Source organism: Bombus pyrosoma, linkage group LG9 (genome assembly GCF_014825855.1).
Source record: "Bombus pyrosoma isolate SC7728 linkage group LG9, ASM1482585v1, whole genome shotgun sequence".
Lineage (NCBI taxonomy): Eukaryota > Metazoa > Arthropoda > Insecta > Hymenoptera > Apidae > Bombus > Bombus pyrosoma.
The window spans coordinates 1,364,738-1,385,888 of record NC_057778.1 but is presented as its reverse complement, the minus strand read 5'-3'; the positions used below and the strand labels follow the sequence as shown (position 1 = coordinate 1,385,888).

General features: G+C 39.2%; 1 protein-coding gene across 7 annotated transcripts in view; it reads left to right on the top strand.

Moving 5' to 3' along the window:
- The window catches only part of LOC122570886 (homeobox protein cut), a 167,792-nt gene that overhangs the window by 38,857 nt on the left and 107,784 nt on the right, over positions 1-21,151 (top strand). The window lies entirely within an intron of this gene.

Genomic DNA, 21,151 nt, shown 5'->3' with positions numbered 1-21,151 from the left:
AATGGATCGGCCATGGTCGATCGCTAGTTGCTCGATTTCTATGTGGAAGCACTGCTGAAGGTTGTTAATAAATTGTCGACAGATTATTGGTATTGATATCGTTCAAACATTAGAGATAAAAGCGGTGGAAAAAAAAGTATTTCGGTCTTCCCATTTTGTTCTATCATTTTACAATTTCAATTTCGTAAAGATATAGTATTCAAATTTGTTTTAACATGGAATTGGCGTGAATGAAATCGATATGAAAACTATGGAACAAGAATTTGAATTTTTTCACTCTTCTATTTCATTCGTGTGGATATTTCTAGTAGTTGGACATTTTTCACGGGATCAATCAATGAAAATTGAATAATAGCTTTGCTGAATAATTCAATTTGTATTTATCTCCAGTCATCCTGCATCGAATCTGGATATTTACTTAAATACACAAATTAATGCAGCGCCGCCAACGGGCTTGTCACCGATCTCTATTGACTAACTAAATGATTCAATAAATAAATGAAAATAAATGAATTAAATAATTCATCATATTATTTATTAGTTTAAGATAACTAATCGACTAATTAAATCTCAATTGCTGTCTATTCGTTGACTCGCGGATGACAGTTCTTTAACTATATAATCGAACTTCTGGCATAGTAAATCGTAATTTAGCTCCGTTTATTATTTAAACGTTCCTTTACTCTGTTGGTAGATCTAATAATATAATGGTTGGTAAAAATAACCTATTTAATAATTGAATGTCACAGAAAGGGTCTTTTTCTTGATATTTAATTTTCCTTCCTGTCGAACTTTTACGTCATATTTCACAAGACGCTCATCCCCTCGTTAAGATCTCTCACTTTCTCCCAGAAACAATGAACCCTGTCAGATTTATTTTCCAAACGGCAACAATCACTCGAGCCCGTGTCAACTTCGTTAGAAGCACTCGAAACAGATATAGGAAAACCTGAAGCAAGTAGAAACTCTCACCCCAGAATCTGGCCTGTCGTTAAGAATCCCGGAAAATACGCTTCCGGAATACATCAGACACGTCACGTGGGAAAGTACGAGTGCGACTGACAGCGGGATTTCTCAGGCCTCGTTTTCACCGAAATTCAAAATGCCTCGTTTCGTAGGTTTTCCAGGAAAATTGAAAAAATCTAGATCGAAAGTTGAATTTCAATTTTCTGTCGATCAAATCACTTTTACGTCGTAGCGAACTATCAACGCGACAGGTAAAGATAATTGCCCGGATATTTATTTCAAAATAAATCCAATTAATTCAGATATCACCTTATCCATACAGTGTTTCCATAAGAATCTTTTCGGAGCAACGAACATTTCTTGATACGAAACGCGACAGTGACTGGTAACTTACTGCGGCTGTTAAAAGACAAGAGATATCTATTTCTAAAACATCAATATCTGAAAATTTCTATCTACCCGCAACTCGTAACGGTACTAATGATACCTCGTATTCACCGAGTTAGTTTGCAAGATCGCGTGCATTCTTGTAAACTTGTCGAGAACACGCGGATAAAAGTCATTTCAGCAAAGATGCGATCTAACTACTATCATCGAACCAACAGGCAAATAACTGGTCGAAAGCCAGATAAATCCCCGCTTCCTACAATTTCGTTGCTTTGTTATAGCTAGAGATACTTGTATAACTCCTAATGCAACGGAATCAAGCGAACCTAAAAACACCTTCAACTTCGCTTGCCCCGTACTTCAAAGCCGGCTTCACGCTCTGCAACGGATCAAAAACTCGAAAAAACAACCAAGGAATCATCCACTCTAGAATTCAAGGGAGTCACAAGGATTCCCGCAAAGTATTCTCCGTTTGTCCGCGCAGCAGCATCCCTTCGGTGATGGAAGGAGACTCGAAGAAGAGCGCCGCGTGAAACGTGGGCATTGTATCGTTCCGCGTGGCGGTGTGCGTCCCACATAAACGTATCTCCTCTCGGTGCACGTAGAGAGAAACCCGCGGGACAGGTCTCTGGGCGCGTTGCAGGGGGGCGTCGCGGCGGGTGAGGGGTCCGGGAGGGGGGTCACAGTGGATATAATATTATATCGAGGGTAGGCGTGGTTAAAAAAGGGGGCGGTGCCGCGGATCCTCGTCCCATCTTTCTCTCTCTTTTTCGCTCGATTTTCTCTCTCCCCTTCGCCCCCGCCCGCGATCTGTCGACCGCCTCCGCCCTCCCCCGCCTCGACTCTGAGGCATCGAACTCGGATCGAGTCCAAGACGATCGAGGGAGGTGAGGGAAACGTGAGAAAGATACGATTCTCTCTCTCTGTCTCTCTCACCTATATTCTTCTCGCTGTCCTTTTCTCTCTATCGGTAGCCGTTTCTCTCTCTCTCTCTCTCTCTCTCTGTCACTCTTTCTCTCTCTCTCTCTCTTTCTTTCTTTCCGTATCGCCGGTTCGCCGGTGAAGGTATAGCTCTTTCTCCCGCAACTCGCGATCCGCGCCGGACAAATACGGGATTCTTGAGCGCGCAGAAGGGGGCGAAAGAGGCGGAGGGCGAGAGGCGGAGGGTCCTAGCCAATGATAGCACGCCGCTTTATCTCGATACGTTTATCGCGAACGTTTTATATCCAGCCGTGAAAGTATTGACCGCGGGAAACTCGTAGCCGGCTGCTGAATGCGTCTCGACACGGGGCGGTGGGGGGAAGCTGAGGAGACAGCGGCTGGGGGAGGGGAGGCATCACGCGCGGGGCACGGATCGGTGACTCGACGCGTTTCAAATCGCGGGAGGCTGCGGGGATCCCACAACGCCACTTCCGGGGAGTCGCGGGGCGCTGTCACTTTTTCGCCCGCCAACGGCCTTCCATCGGGGGTGGATCATAGACGATCGACATCATAAACGAGCTTCTTACGTTACCGGAGCAACCTTGTCGGTAGACTGTGTCCGTTTACGAAGACTCGTAATTATATGGACAGGATTAAAGAAACGGAATTTGAAGGTTTGTTTTGTTCTTGGAATATTCTATCGAGTATTTTATTTCGAGTGTTGCTTTTTTTCCTTTTTCTTTGTATTTTTGCATGAACATCCGCGATACAAGTGTTAGAGACGTTTAGCAAATCACAAGTTGGCAAGGAGATAAAGTTTTGCAAGTAAATTATATTAAACGAGACGATCGTAGCGTTAAACGTGAAATTTGTAAAATTGTAAAAAGTCGTTTTAGTTCGTGTTGTAATTTAAATTTCTCGCTTGTCAATTTACTAATATTATTAGTTAGCAAATGATTGTGCACGAGCACTTGCCTGTCTCGGAGACGCGGGCCCAATCGGTTGATAATCATGATCGATGACTCGGGTTCCGAGGACATTACGGTGATTGTTCTATTAGTAGAAGGATGAAACAATGGGATGGAATTGACGCGTCCACTTAGTTTATAGGCGTTCGAGGTTTAGTAGGGTGGTTTTTTCGAAGCTCATTCCATTGTTGAATCTCGATAGATTGAAAAACTTGATAATTAAACAATTCCTTGATTACTGATGAATTTTCGTGAAATATCTTTCATAATAAATGTAACGGAGAATATTGTTCTTTAAATTTATTTTCTCTCAGAACGACAAATGCCCTTTAAAATTTGCTTTTAGAATTTCAAAATTCCTCGTTGTAATATTTTAATCGTCGAAGATTAGTGAACGGAAGAACGTGTTCGAAACGAAGGAAGCATAAAACACAGTCTAGTGTATGTTCCTAATTTTCGGTTCCAAAAATTCGATTCTCGTATTTTTCGAGACGTATTGACTGCACGTGTTGCCTGTTCCGATCGAGCTGGTTCCCTAACATTTTCTCCCTAGCTGGGAATCGTCTAAAAATATTTTTATGATGCCCCTGCTGCGATACCGAGCTATCCCGGACAGTTTTTATTTCAATAAACGACAATAAATTATTTAGACAACAAAGCTACCAAGCCCGGATAAATCAAAGCAGCGTTATTCGAGATAATGCAATTATTATCTGTAGAGAATAACGTGAATTCTAAACACATAATACGTGACTGCCAACAATTGGACCGCGTATTGCATTAAGGGCAGATGATCTAAATGAACAGCTTTTTATCTATGCGAATATATAACCGGCGCGTGTATAAATTAAAACGATAACGACATCTAATTCCACTGGTTTAGCGGAATGAATCATCGAGCAAAATACTTCTCGAGAAAATAAATCATTTATCAAGATACTACGTAGATAATTACTCGTCAACTACTGAATATATTAACCAGTAGCGTACATTGCGTACGTAGCAGGTGCTACTTTTGTAACAGGTGTATGAAAGTAAATGGTATATATATATATATCAATTTAAAATAAACAATAAATAATAATAATAATATGAAATTTCATAATTCTTGGCAATCGTTGAATTTAATTCAGATAATAGGAAATTTAGGATATTTAGTTCTTCTTAGTTTTGATTCTTAAATGTTCCGTAAATTAAGATGTATGACGTTTATTTTTACTATCAAAATATCGACACAATTCTCATCGAGACCTTCCTTTCAACGTGGCATATACGTAGCTATTTTGTAGCTGAAATTTTCGTTTCTTCTTTTGTAAGTAATAGACGCATACTTTTAGCGATGAAATTAAATTATTTGGAAAAAAAACTGCTGTTGTCGAAAACAAAGTTCGTCTCGAACATACCAAGGCGCGTAATTTTCGCTGCCATAAAGTTACGAGTGATATCATATCCTGACCCACGCAGGATCAAGCAACAAGTGATCCGCGTGAGTGGAGCACAATGGAAATCTATTTTCGTCGGTATACTTGCCAGACATTTTGAATTGTGCGATAGTAATTAATAGACTGCGAATGTTTATGCAGATCCATATTCTTATACTCACAATTAAAGAAAATAATCTTATTGTTCTTATCAGAACGGAACAGCAGCAGTGGAAAATTATTCTATCATTTTGACAATCATGATTCATTAATATTCCAGGAGAAAAGAAATGCTTCTACAAGTAGCGATTCTTGAGAAACCGTAACGTCTGTCAGTACATACTGATGAGGTGTGTAATATCAGTCAGTGCAATGCAATATCGCGATACACTAGCATGTTAAACATATCAATAAAGAATCTTTCACATTCTCTTTCCTTCCCTGTCAGCCTGTATTCCCACAATTTCTCAGAACAAATATTAGTCTAACAATAGCATTTAATGTAAATTCTTCTGATGCTATACGAGAATAAGTTATGATTGAATTGTTGCATCCTTTTCAAGTATGAACCGAGTTTCTCATTTTTCTCCAATAAAAGCTCGTATAATAAATGCACTTAATCGACGAGAGTTCATCTAAACCATAAGAAATATTTATATTATATCTATCAATATCACACCAAGGAAAATTTCTAAGCGATAAATAGATAAACAGAGAAACGCTGGCTATTTTATAAGAAAAAAGTTAAGTTTCCAAAAGCTACGATTAAAAACCAATGATATACCTTCCCTTACAACCGTCACGATTCCAACTGTGTAGAATAATAAATTTCTCAGTGGAAACCACTTTGTCCAAAATTTGCCTATGACGATAATTCGAGTGACACTGTGTTCAACCTCGTGGAAGCGAGTCTATCGCGATTCGATCGTTGTCGAACCGTACTCAAAAGGAAAGGGATGAAACAAAGAGACGAACGAGTATCGGGGCTTGCGAGAAGAAAGAGAAAATGAAAAAGAAAGGAAACAGTTAGCCTCCGAGCCATCTGTCTACGATTGTTTACGATTTTCACGCGTAATTGGACGCGAATGGTTCGCAGTTCGTAGATCGATCGCGAGGACGATCGTGGAGAAGACCAGAGCAGATCCCTTTTGTATGGAAGAGGCGCAAGTGCCGAGTCACGCCTTGACAAACAGGGATGTCAAACAGATGTTTCGGCTCTTCGGGCTACTGTGAGAGCTGCTACCGGACGTTCTTCTCGTAAACTTCTCGGATCGTCTGCCAACGCTTGAAATCTCGATGATCGTTGCTCGATGACGTTTCGCTCGATGCCTACGAAAGCCTCTCAACTCGCTATTTCGCTATTTAATTGACATTCGAAAGGGTCTGGTGCGCTTTGTCCAGATAATTCGCTGTGCATTGCTTTTTCGTTTTTATTTGTGTATGAAATTTAGATACAGAGTGTTGTAGTTCTTTCCGATCAAACTTTATCAAGTTCTTCTATAGACAGGTATAAATAAACAAAAAAAAAAAAAAAATGTATACGTTTCTAACTTTCCTGAGAGTAGCTCAATTTTTATGTCCATGTTATCCGGCCGAAATTTTTCGCACAGGCGTCAGGTAGCTTTTTTAAAAGTTCAAAGTTCTATATAAAGAACACGCCGTTTCGATGTTAATCCATGGCTCGCTTTCATACACAAACTGTCTTTTGTAAGCTAAACTTACGATCTTAAATCGACGTCTCATAAATATTACTTAACGCCAGCAGACTGAGGTTTTAGCGACTAAATTCTAAGTGATTTTACACGTTTGCAAAATCTATCATTTCGTATGAAACAGCATAATACCTATTCACAATACCTGTTTTCGTTTGGGCAAGAAACGTTTATAGAATTTCAGTTTAACTATTTCACGTCCGCGTTATGATAGTTTTCATCGTATTGTCGGCTAGCAATCTCGAATCAGCGGTTCGACCGCGCAGCAAGTACTACGTTGCGAGATAATCGTTTTGCAATTAGCGGCACAGCTGCGCTACCGGCGTAAGAATCGCATTGTTTTCATAGTAAAACGAATTTCGCGCGGTTGCCCAAGTGGCCGGTGACGACAGCCGGCCATCTTGCAACGTGTAATGACGCTTCTTACTGTGTTTAAGGAACGCCGTTTACCCGGACAATTAATTTCACGAGCAACCGGGGCCTCGGAACGAATTGCGAAACCTTCTAGCTAAATTTACGGGGTGTTTACGTGTTCCCGGCAATCTTTCCGCTTAGATTTTATCGAGCCACTCTTTCTTCAGATCGTCCTTCTACAGGATAGGGCACTTAAATCCTTAAATCTATTAGGTTGTCCGAAAATTTTCTTTCGTTTTATGAGCAAATAATAGACGCACAATGTTTTTCTTTTATATTATTTTGTCGAATTACGTACGATCCATTTTGTTCTGTCGAGATAAACACCGCGACATTTCACAGACTTGGTTTGTACGAAGTTTCATTGTTGTAAAAAACACGTTTGCGAAGGAAAGACTCTTTCCGGACAAGCTAATACGATTAGTTAGGTGCTTTCTATCTAACGTTTTCTCAATGTACATTCTTATGTAATTTTTTAACATATTAACGGATGACGATACTTAAAGCGAAGTTTTGTTGTACAAAGGAATTCTTTTAGAAACATTCCCCTTCCGAAGTTTCGAATGAAAGTTGATAAATTTCCTGCCGGCCAATTTATCTATAGGATCTCTGCTTCGCCAGAAATGATTTCGTAAAAGGAACCTGCTTTCGACTGTTGCGTCAATTTGTAAAAGTTAGTAGGCGTGTATTGAATTCTATAGAAGATGCTGCATATGTAATTTCATAGTTTGGCAAATTGAACGAGAAATAATTCTTTATCGAAGGAATTGAAAAAAAAAAAATTCTTTCAAGCAACGCGTGGTCGCGACAGAAACGAAGGGAGAGTTTGTTTCAACGAATCGTGGGGCGAGAAAAGGGAGGCGGGTGGAAACCACTGACGCGAGTCAGGTGCACCAACACGAATCCTGTCAAATTTCTATTTACCGACCGACCGATATGACAAAACGAATTTACCCTTCACAAAAATTTTACGCCATTTATAATCCAAGGGTTGAAATCTACCCTTCTACCGGATTTAATAAGAAACTTCGAACGCTCTAAAAATTTTGCAAAAACGTCGCATTTGTTTAATCTTACTTTGGGAAATAAAATAAAGAATTATGAAGAAAAATTGAAATCGAAGGAAATTCATGAAAAGTATGTGTGAAGGTTTGAAACTACCGGTTCTGATGATCGGCTGTCCCACAAGGATCATTTTTCACGAGACACCACCTTGAGATAATTAGCAGATAGGAAAACAATACTCAAAAATGTTTACAACGGGAGATCGACTGGCATGTTGTTTGATGTTGCTTCATCGGTGTTTAGGTGTCATTCAACTTGATAACGAGCATGGGGTCCGTGCCACCCAGGCGAAACCATCGAAGGCAGCTATCTGTTCTCAGAACCGATCGAACGATTCCGATGGTCAGATTTAAAAATGATTTGTTTCGATTTTTTTAGGGGTTTAATCTATTTTCATGTCATAACTCCGACAGAATTATTTTGTCGTTATTTCGTTTAAACTATATGTTTTACTATGGGCGGAGTAAAAAATTCTTGGAACAAAACTAAACATTGTAAAAAAGATGGTAATATTACAGAACGCGATGGTGAAATATCAAAGTAGCGTAAATAGATGGAATTTCAAGTTGTATTAATTAAAATTTCTAATTAATTATAATTATTAATCAGCGCCGTCATAGCAAATTGTAAATTAACTTTTTCGTATAAAACTTCAAGTTACATCTTGGAATATCGGAGTATCTGAAATACAGCAAGAAAAAATGCACGATATTTAACTTACATTTCATGAAATGTAATGTTTTATAAATATATCTTTCGCTTTCATAAAATTCGCAACGGTTTTTTGTTGATTTACTAAAAGAAGATTAACGTAATTTAAAAATCTACAATGTATGGAGGAAAATTCCATGAGAAGAAATGATAACGTCGTTAGAAAAACCACGAACAAAATTTATTCGAGACTTGCCTCCGGAGAGGAAATCCACAGAAAGGAAGAAAGAGGAACAGTAGCACACTTCCGGTGCAACGGCTCGCAGCATCGAGAACAATTCGAGTCGATAGCGGTATCGAAGCTGATAAGCTAACGCGATACGATATCGTTCGCGACAAAGACATAACACGCTGCCACGTCAGGTCCTGCTGTACAATTCATAAAGATGTGTTTACGGTCCACTGAAACATTCGATCCCTGATCCGAATATTTCGATCGCCCTATCGATTCTAGCTACGATCTGTTTTCGTAATCGGAACTGTTTGCGACATAACATAAAGCGCACCTTGTAACGTTTCTTTCGAAAAACGGTCAAATAGCATGGTTTTCAATCGAAACATCCACCGAGTCGCGAAAAGTATCTTTCGTTGTGTGCGAATTTTCCTGAACAGATCGCGAACTTCTACAGTTAAATACAGATTTAAATACAGAAAAACGGATAAATAAAGAGTTAAATACAGATTTGTGGTCACTCTCTAAATATTATAAATTAAGCGTAATTCTATGTTGTGAATATTTTCCATGTCCGTTCAAATTTTCTATTAACGCGTAAGTATCTGCAAACTAACGATACATTTGATTTTTCATTATCTAAGGATCTTGGCAAAGTAGATTAGAGTTCGAAATCTTTTTTAAAACGCGACGATATAAAGCTAACATTTCTCGAATTATCTTCGTATCTGGACAAATGTGATTAGAATTTGTAATTTTTCGAGGCATCGAACAACTTCAAAGCATATTTATTTTTCGTTGGTGATGGCGGATGCAAGCCGTCGTTCTTCGTTTCCAATGCTCGTTTTCGGCTCTCTATTCTTCGCGACAAGCAACGCAACGTTCATTGCCCCCCTCCTATGTTTCACACATCCGCTTCCGGTAGTACAATAATCGGTCGCGCGGTACAATTCCTTGGCGTGTTATTTGTGACGGGTACGACCAGCTGGAACATTATCGCGATTCGCCTTGGAAACTTCGAACAGTTTTCGAATCTACTTACAAATTAAAGTTTTTTCACGTAGCTATGAGCCAGGTTAGTTACGTATACTCATTCGATTTGGCACAGAGATGCTTACGTAATTTAATTTCTTTTTTCCTTTATCTCCTTTATTATGCTCGATTTGAGGCGTTTTGCAGTTGAATTTATGCCAGATGGTAGAGCAGTTTGCTTCAGTTGTACACGATGGTTAATCTAACGTGCAGATTGTTGATGGGGGTAGATTATGTCCTGTCTACATATATCTCTGTCGGTTTTAATTAATTTAAGAGTCTTCGAGGATTACGAGAAAATGTGATATATTAGATATGTAGGTATAATATTTACAATTACTGGAAATACGTTGCTAGAATGATACAATTTTTACTTTTATTTCGTGATTCTTTGGTCGTAAATACTCTTAAGTTTAACTTGTAAAACGTAATAATAAATTATAACTGCAGCAACGTAAGATGGTCCATATTAAATTGTCGAGACTTCTACAGTTTATGAAGAAATCTACGGTGCCTAAATAAAATTTTCCACCACTGAATGACCAAGTAAGTTATCGATAACTTTGTAGCGCAGAATCATCTCTTTGGGAAACTGACTTTTACTACTTTACTATATAAAAATGAAATTTATATTTTGTATGCAGTTCATCTGTCACTTGTTGGCCACGTAATATTGACAGAGTACCTTTTAATCATTTGCACGAGTTCGTCTTCGCCTCTCAGCAAAATTATCCAGAAGAAACGCTTGCAATGTCACAACTCTCGCCTTTATCGTGAAACTTTCCTCCGCAAAATCACGAAATAATCGGGAAACGAGATCGAGCTTCGAAACAGACGCGTCTGGCTCCATCGTTTGCCCTCAATAATTGCCAATAAACACCGCGAAGCCTCTAAAAGCGTGGTCGCGCAGATCGGCTAAATAACATTGCCTGCCGACCAGACCCTATTCCTCGCTGCCAAAAGCGAATGCTAGTGGCCCGTCAGGCAAAAAACCGCACGTATTTGTTTAATTATCAACGGTACCGCATTAACTCGTTAATTGAGTGTCAGATGGCGCGCATTGTGTCCGTCTGACACGCTTTGTGCTCCCTGTGCCCCGTGTGGGAGTATCGTCAGTCCCTTCTCCCCTTTTCTTCCCGCGAGAACGCCGCATATTTGTCGCACACGCGTTAATCGTATGCAAGAATAATTAGAACAATGACCAGCCACCATTATTCACGAACAACACCCCCCTTTCAGCTTAGAATCGCCCCTCTCCACGATTTCTCTGAGCCAAATTGTGCGGGAGATTTCCTGCCGAAAGGAACGTCGCCGTGGTCGTCGTCGCGCGCCCCAATTCTTCGCTCTTTTTGCATTCCTTTGCTGGAAAAAAAAAATAAAATGGAAAAACGTGAGTTCGGTTTGAGGAGGAACGGTGAAGCCTAGGGGAGCGGGGGGTAAGCTATGAATACGCATGAGCTCGAATTTCGTTACGAGGGTGAGTTTTGAAGGCTGAGTTTGTTCTTTTCTATATGACAGCCAGCTCGATTGTTATTTTTCGGACGAAAATATGGCTCTCAGTGGGAAAGGGCTCGGTGCGAAGTTTTTGGCTTATGTTTGTGGTTTCCAGATCTGTTGCAGATGATTCGTATCTTAGAATTGGATATCATTATTTATTATAATTTTTGCAGCAACTATGATTAGGAGATTTTAAATAATTAAAATTTAATAATTTCTACCACTAAGGAAGATGTTAGTTTAAGAATGATAGTTTGAAATGAAGAAATTCCAACTACTGGTCTAATTTATCTTTCAAGTGTAATAGAATATAGTAAGAAAATACGTATATAATTGAAAAATATGATTAAAATATACAGTAGACTAATCTTCGATTCCGTAGAGGAAACTTTCTCAATTTCAATAATGAAAGATAAATGTCTGTATTGTTTTGGAGAAAAAATCATTTTGTGCAGAATCATAATACGCTTATAAGAATTCGTTTCTTCCTGCTCTGGAGGTTGTCGGATGTTTGTGTAAAAGTTTGAGTAAAAATTGCATGAAAAATCGCACTGGTGACAAAGCGTTGGTTAAACCAATATCGTGAACCGACGTTTAATCAGGTTTTTCTTCCAACAAATTCATTAAAACAGTCTATTATTACGATAACGTTTAGTAACGCGAAGTATAGTAAATTTTTATAAAGCCGGCTCTATTGTACTGCGTTAAATCAATATCTGTGTTAATATTGTAATGTCGAAATCACCGTGATGCAGTGTAAAACGATGTAACGTAATTGTCTTTACTATATAACGGTGACTGTATTAATTTTTCCTGGAAAAAAATTTGATCTACCATAATTTTAATCCATCATAATTCAAAAGACTTTCACATAGCGAATGTCAATACTATTGGAATTAATTAAAGAATCATTGGTCCTTTTTCAACTCGCAAAATTGAAATTTCAGGCAAAACGGAATTTCCTGTGTAATACGTATTAGAGCTGCTGAAAAGTTAAACATTTTACAGAGAAAATTTCGTTTTCCACTACTTCCGGCCTTTCACGACAAAAGAGAAACGAGCAAATAGTGATCTTTCCCTGTTTATCGGAAAAAGGGAATCGTTCGTTTCACAACACGTGTGCAATAAACATGGTACCAAGAATGATCAGCGAATTGAAATGGTAAACGATATAAACGATATAGAACGATGTTTTTATAGCAGAAGATGAAAATTCCACGAAGAATACAGTGACGAGAGCAGTGAGAAAATTCATTCTCGTATTAAGAATATTCTCTTCTGTTACTTACATCCTTTATCATTCTAACACCTCGATTCCTAAATAATCATACCATAATTTACGTGAAACCCGTATAAAAGCGTTAGAAACTACGATGATCGGAACGAAACACAAAAGGAAAGAATAATAAGCATGGAAAGAGAGGCGAAGGAGGGAAAGAAAAAAAAACGCTGGAACGAAAGAGGAAAAGAAAACAAATCAGCGTGAACGAACGAAATCCCCGATGAAAAGAGTCCGCCGGTAATCACCCCTTGATCCCCCCACCCCCGAGGCAATCTTCTCATTATAAGTCAGGCCTTAATCTTCATTTGATTTTCATTTCGTATCGAGCTTGTTTGTCGCTTCGAGCCAAAGGGTACTTAGAAGGGAGGGTTAGCATCGGCGACATTTCACGGGTGAGAGGGGGCGGAGGGAGGGTACGGCGAGGGACGGCCAGGGGGTTGAAGGCGAGCATATTGGCGCCAGCTCGCTATAGTGAATTCAATTTAACGGGAAAGCCGGGACGCGAAACCGGGCCCGCACTCGATATTTATTATATGCCGTTGCATTAATTACCGCGGTCGCATTCTTCGAGTCGTCTCCGGCTCCCGGGACTCCTTTATCTTGCCTTGATAATAGTGATAACGAACCTAATTATTGGATCTCGCGAATCATTAGCGGTACGGACTTAATAAATTAGGCGCGCGAGCGCTGCCTGGCCGGCTGCTCGAGGAAACGAGATTTAATTAATTCCGATATGCGTTATGTCGATCCTCAACAGAGGAGGCTAAGAGGAGACAGGGAGATAGATAGATAGGTAGAGAGAGAGAGAAAGAGAGCGAGAGAGACTTCGAGAGAGTTTTTGTTGCACTTTCAAGGGACATTGGGATTCGTTCGATTGGTTCGAGTCGAGAGATTCCACTGAATAGAGGCTTCTCGGATTTCTCCTCTCGTTGCCCTGGCCGTATCCTGTCGAGAGACGACGATTATCGCGATAATACCTACCCCTTAAAGACTGCGTTGTTAAATAATGCTCCTCATGCCTGAGGAATGTTTTTGTTCTTGATTTTAATAACGTAGGTACTTCGTCGACGGATTATTCCGACGTGTGTTGAGAAAGTTAAGAATCCGATGATTATGTACCATTTAGATTATTCAGAGTGGAAGTTGTTGGATTTTAAGATTTACGTGGAAGTTGGCAGTATTAATAGAGCGGAAAACAGATTACACTTCGAACTTGAGTATATGTGGCCCTCTGTTTGCTGGAGGAATCAGTCGACCGAGAAAAGAACGTTTTTCAGGGAATCGATCTTAAATAGAAAATTATCAATCAGTCAGCTATTTAACGATGAACGAATTTTTCTTTCCTTCACGATCTAGTTAATGATCTTTAGATGTTGAACAAGTAGCCTGGTTAAATAGTATGTTTCCGCTAAATAGTTTTATCGAGTATTTTTATAAAATTTTTGTCAATTTCTATGTATTTTCACAGTATTACTTGCTTAAGAAGCGATACATGATCGAACAAGATCTATTTGCACGATATCCTCTGCTCGCTCAAGTTTATTAATACAAGTTTAATACCGCGCAGCACGTGCTTCTAATTATCTTGCCATAAATCAAGATTGTCGTAGATATCTATAGTTTCTGTCACTGTTAATTCAGTTCCACGAATAGTCGTTATATAACAACGTGGTCTAAAAATCTACAGCAGTGGATCGTCGACAAATAAAGTGTCAAAACGATTCAAAATCAAATGTAGACTCAGTCTTCATACTAAATATGTAGAAACGGTAATTTATGTTTTAGAAAGATTTTACATTTTATCGGCTGCTAGCTTCCAGTTCTCGCTTCTGCGAGATGCACGATTCTATAATTAGAAATTATCTTTGCCGCAATTGGTACGCAGGAAACTATAAGAAGTAAATACTGAGAGTTTCTGCGATGCTCTGTGTCATACGCTCATTCACTCGCTCGTTCGCTATAATTGGAACGGATGAAAGAGCGGAAACTCGCGGAAACCAAAGTTTCAGCCTTAAAATCTGATGAAAACTCTTTAAACTGCCCCTATAAAAGACAGCGTCACACGGCCTTTACCTGTCCGCGAAATTTTCCACGTGGCAAGACCGAATCCGTTATTCGCGCGTTTTCCTGCTGGTACTCCAGTTTCACTGGACGAGAACCTTCTATCGCCAGGAGGTTTTTCTCCGCTCCGGTCCGCTCGTTCTTGGGCGAATTTTTTCGTAAAACACAGGAAATTAGACGCTCGCGGGTGTCGGCTTTAAAATAATTAAAACGTGCTTCGGCGGCAAAGACAAAAGGACCGGTTACCTATCCATCATCAGTTATCCGATGGACGATATAAGGGTAGCCCTTGCTCTGGCAAGGAAAGAACGACGAGCCGGGGGCGTGCAGGATGGAAAGAGGTCGCAGAAAGAGGGTAGCAGGGTCTCTGATAGGCGAACGAAGAAAAACACAGACTTGATCAAAGTGAAATACGCATTGCCAGCCATGTGGGTAATTATCCTGGACCTTTGCATTAACCCCTTTCCCGGCGCCCGCTGCCTTTCTACTTGGATTTCTCCCCCTCACGGCGCCGTGAATCCTCCGAAAATTCACCCCTTTCTCTCGTCTCGAATTCGTCGAGTCTCCGCATGCGTGCAGAGGCACTCTACATCGAGACACAACCGAAAAGAACCAAAGAGAGAGAGAGGGAGAGAGGCGAGGATTGGTAAGAGAAGGTTTCCGGTAGATAGAGATGACTGGGATTTTTAGGGGGTTGGATGGAGGCGGACGTTCTCGGGCAGTGATTTAATTAATTTGATTGAGAATGTTAATGCCTGGCTCGCAAAATAATATCTAAATGAATTAATACTCGCGGTGAAAGGAGAGTGACGTGCGAGAGGACCGGTGCCAGTGGATAGCCGAGAGATGAGCGAGGAAACGACGATCGGACGGACGAAGGAAGTGGGAGAAAGGGAGAGAGTCCTAATTAGCTAAGTAAAGCTGCCGCATTATCGCTTATTTTCAACCCCCGCCAACCCCTTCACGATACCCAGCCAGCGATCCACCCCTTCCGTTAGAAGTTTTTCTCGATTCGTGTGCAACTTTTGGTGGATAGAGCGGTCGTGCAAACTCTCGTTTCCTTTGTTTCTTTTTTTGCTTCCGTATTAGATTGGTGATGGTGGCGGCTGGTGGTTGCTGATGTTGAGATAGGGATTTTATATTCTTCGGATTTTTGTTTCTCGTTTCTTTAGGGGGGCGGCAGTGGTAACGTGTCTCCGTTATCTACGTTCGATAGGTTTTCGCGATTGAAAGGGTGCAAGATCGGGAGATAGCTTTGCGAGCTTTCGATAAAAGCTACCGTGGACTTTTTGCGCGAATGGTGACACGCGATGGGATAGTATCTTGGAAATGCATTGGAAATATTTTGAATATTACTTTTCCGTTAAATTAGAGGTTAATCTTCATGAAGCTATTTAGTACAGTATAATTATGGATATAAGTAAGTTATAACTTATAATTATATTAAAACGTGACGTGCTTTACAGTGTCGCACAATAAAAAACACTATCTTTCTTTATCCGAAGGAAATTCCAGTTCGTGTCCGATGATACCAGTTCCTGCTGATTAGAATCCTCGTATCTAAGCGTAGATTCTTATATACATGTATATTATATATGTATATGATTATTATATATAATCAGTGAGAGAAATCACTATAAACACTATTATACATATATAAACCATACATACCGTAATGGGCCCAAATAAATGCAGTGCCACCGTACTCGAATTCATACAACGTATCTAATCTAATCGAGACTCTTAGATTTCTGTAATAATTTCTACTTATAATATTTCTATGATGTTGCATTCGACTGAGTTATATTGTACCGCAAAGAATCACAAGACAATCGAATTTTATGGATGCCTGTTATTTGCACGACGTTCATCGCGAAACTCATTCGAACGCGTTTAAAGAAGCAAACAAGGCTGATCGATGGCGGCGCTATCGCGAGTGCCTGAGCAACGATCGGCATAACAGCCGCGTATCGAGCGAAACTCCTGAGACTCGAATTTTCTTGTCAAAAGAAGCGCGCCTCAGCGACGAAGGAAGTGGATAGTCCGGGTTGAGGGGATCGGAAAATCGCTTCTGCCGTCGGGATTTCAAAGACTGGCACGACGACTACAGGGGTTGAAGAGCGGGGGTTTGCCGGGTGGAATCAAAGGGTTGCAGAGCTGCGGGGTCGGGCGCCCGTACCGTGCTCAGCTAATTATCTTTATCAATCATTAGAAATCCATTCCTCAAAAGACCTCCGGACGATTTTATCGTTTAACTTGTTCAGTCGCCTTGCAGTCGCAGCGAATCGTGCGCGATAGGGGTGACTTTCGTAGGAATAACCGTGTTTGATGTCGTGCTTGTGCTTCGCGACTCGAGATTCCGCGTAAAAAGAAACAAATAATCTTTTTCACCGCGTAAGTTGCCAACGTTGGAATACACACGCTAACCGTGAGGGATTCGTAATTTCGTTACGCTATTCACTCTACTACCCCACGTATCATGTAGTTACGTTTTGAATTCGCTTTGAATCGCTTCGACTACCGATCGATCCCGTTCAATTCCACTCGTTTTAAGCATGCGATCGATGCAACGAGACTGCAGTTTCAACTTCTGAACACGAACACGCGTACATTTCGCGCGATCCCGTATGCAAGCTGATATTAAGGGTTGAAACGTACCGATATATCGTGATGGAGGAATGTCGAGGGTAGGCTAGCGGGAAACACTGACAAATTTTGACCTGCGTGCCTTTACGACATTTTTCTCGCACACGACACGCAAGTATGAAAGAGGAAAGGCAAAATGGAAGGAATATCAACCTACGTTATTTTGTTGAAACGTAAACCGAGTACCGTGTAATCGCGACATTTGTGCTTATGAATTTGCGTAGAATCGAGTAATCACTTTTGCGTTTATTACACGGTACGGTGACTGATATCTTGCTTCTTTTTCTATGGAAACTACCGACAATAGTATTTTATCTTCTCACACAACATAAATTCGAATCAGATAAACCGTTCGAAACTGACCATACTTAACTATTTTTCTATTTCTTCTAATGTCCATTTTACTTACACTGCACCGCAACGCGTGTTTCTTTCTTACATTATATATTTTATTTGATCCAGTACGTTTTTGCCGCCGAATCAACAACGAGATCCAAGATACCATGAGAAGGAAGTATAATTATAGTAACAGGAATCATGAGAACGATCTCTTCGACGTGTATCGATTCGAATAATCGTGTTTCAATGTATCGTATAATGATCGTAGGGCGGGGTGTACGAGTGTTGGCCTTTGCATATCGGTCGCTGTCGTCGTGGAGGCGACTGAAGAAGGGTTAAGGGTGGGAAACGAAGTTCGCTCGTCGGTTCATTGTTTCGAGGAAAAAGAGGCGGGCGTGGAGGGAGAAAGGGAGAGAGCGCGGAGAGCAACAAACAGGAAAGGGTACCGAGAAACGGTCGTATTCTCATCGAGTAATCAGCCTGTCTCCTGAGAGGTCTTTTTGAAGTTTCCCGCGCCTATGGATCGCGACGCGACGCCGCGTCGTTCGGCTACGTGACTGTGTCGAGTTAAAATTCTTTCGGTAAAAGGCGCGCCGTCCTTCGGGGATTGCGGTGGCAGCGACGAACTCTCGGCCAATTCGCGGCACGAAATTTCTGTGGGAACGGAGCCCCGGCACGCGTTGCGTCTTTGCTCCAACCTTTCGTGTAATTGTAACGCATTACCTATAACCTCTTCTTCGTTTACTTTTTTTTTCTCCGTTGATTAAAAATGTTCGTGCTATTAGAAATTATGTCTTCGATAGTAGAATTCCGATAACATTAATGGAGTATTCTTAGTTGGTGTTTTACCAATTACGAATTTCTAAATTAATAAATGAACAATAAATAACTGGAATTAATAGTAAATTTGTATAACAGCAATTTGCATAACAGTAACGAATTTTGTAGTAGGTCAAATGAAAGTTTACGATTAAATCTTACAAATTATCAATTTTATGATTATCAAAATTGGAAAGTTTACCAAAATTGTAAAATTATCAAGTATTATTAGTATTAATAATATACAATTTTTAGTATTACAATTAATTGGTATATTGCCGTGTGAAGAGACTTAGGCTGTGTAGTAAGACACGAATATTAATTATAAATTTTCAGTGACAATGTGCTTAAAAATCTATTGCGAGCTACATTTGGCAAAGATTAGGTTACAAATTAGAATAAATAAAAATGCTGAACAAATTCCGTAGGCAATGTCTGTGTTACAATTTTAAGTCAACGAAACATGTCCATTGCATATCTCATATAAACTACTAAAATATGGATGTGTAAATTTCGATTTTAATTGTTCGTCGTATAGCCGAGGCTTACGTCAATGACTACAGTAAACTTTCAAACATTTAACTTTTAACCCTAGTCATCTTTCTATAATTTTACGACACTTGCGGTATCGCAACACTGGGAAACTTGCAAATTATGATTCGTAACTGTTAACGCGTCTAAATCGTGATTTGTAACGCTTAGCGATTAGATTGAAAATTCTCCTTTTTTTTTTTGTTAGCATACAGTAAATTTATAATTTTATTAACATCAGATCGCTCGTTATGAACGTCATTGTTCCCCAGTTAGTTCAAAGTATTTCACTTTGATTAAAATAAAATTAATCTTTTTTGATTCCATAGCACGATATAAAATGTTTTATTAATGAAACAGATCTTTATAGTAATAATAATCAAATAATTTGCGTGTACAAGAGTGAATAGAATGATGATAACAAGTGGATAAAATGCAGCGAAATCTTAAGTTCGTTTCAACCTTATTTCATTACCATCGTTAATTGCATCTTATTTTTATACCTTTGATTACAATGATCGCTATCTCTGCTTTTATTACACTGATAAGTTATATTTAGACATTTCCACGTTTCCACTAAATTCTATAAAATCGATTTTAATCGAAATATTTAAGAGGTAAAATATTCGACCAATGCGTCTCCGCGAAATAGTAATTTTCTTTTAGTCGAACAGATTGTTACAAGCGAATACTAATCAAATATTATTATTCCATGTTATATTATTAATTATTTTTCAGATAAAGCTTTCATGTATATTTGTCCTCGTACATTTCTTCGTTTCACTTTGTAGCACCATGAAAATAATAAGCAATCATTAAACAGAAAAATTGATCTTCATAAAATGTATGTTTATCTTTGCAGTAATCGTGAAAAGTACAAGAAAAATATTTTTTTTCAAAAGAGAAGCACGAAATCGTTGTAAAAATGAATACGGAAATATTTGTTCTTATCTTTCTTATCACGTTCGACATTTCAAGAATTATTATAATTCGGATAATTTCTCGATAATTCAAGCGCATATTGTATTGCTCGAACAGAAGTTTAATTACTCTGTTTAATTAATCTATTATAACTTATTTCCAATTATCCTAAAAGCGACAAAAATTATGCATTTAAGGGCTAACAACAATTACATTTTGCGTCAATTTTCCAAACAATGTTCTGTTTTTTTTACACGATTGTTTCTATCTTCGTAGATTATTTCATACATCGTTTTAAAAGCATCATTTTAATTTTTTACTTTTACGTATAAAAGCCGGTAACGTACATTTAATGTTAAAAATCGACTATTTCATATATTACAGCCTAGTAATTTTTAATAAAGAACATCGTTTCCAGTTATGAGAAACGATATTGTTCGAAATATTTCAGAGTATCCACAGCTTTCATAATATCAGAAGTCTCGATCATGCCGCCTATCACGATATTGTACCGTTATCGAAACTCTCATAAATTGGATTTCGTTCCAAGAGAAGAAAGAGGTAACAGAGCCCTCGAAACGATTCGCAGTCGGCGTTATCAGGGCAAGAACAATAAATCTATTAGTCACGGATCATCGCGAACATCGTGGTTCGTCGAAACGCGAAAATTTACTGGCGCCCCCGTGTCGAACCTTAGCGTCATCCGTTTGAACTTGGAAGCTGCCTGTTCGTACGTTTCGGAATTTTACCTTGAGATTTATGGCGAAATATTTCGTTTCTCTTTACTCAGGAATTAAGAGAGTTCAACGTTTCGCGATCATATCAACTGCTCTGTGGTTTCTTTTGAAGGAAATTTTTTTATCTTATTAGTGTAGATGCTCCTCATAGCCATTGTGCTTTATCGAAAAAATCGTTAAGATTACGAAGATGGAGATTAAATGGCTGAAAGAGTCGATTAGTGAATTGCAAACAAGATAGCGAATCGAAAAATCAGGGCAGATATAATTCTTTGTTTCTTTCAAGGCGTTTGCGTCCTCAATTATTCATTTCCTCTGAATGCAAGTGATGAAGTTTCAATATCAAACGTTCTTTCCGAATAAAATCTTAATCGCGCGTGATTTCATCATATTACACATGATTCAATGCAGTTCCCAACCACTAATTTGTTTTACTATGGCAGATTTATAAACGTTATCAGTTCTAGAATTCCAAACTTCTTGGAATGATGCAATCGCAGTTCCTTTAAAATAATTTATGGATTAAGGAATAGTGTCTGTAATATACAG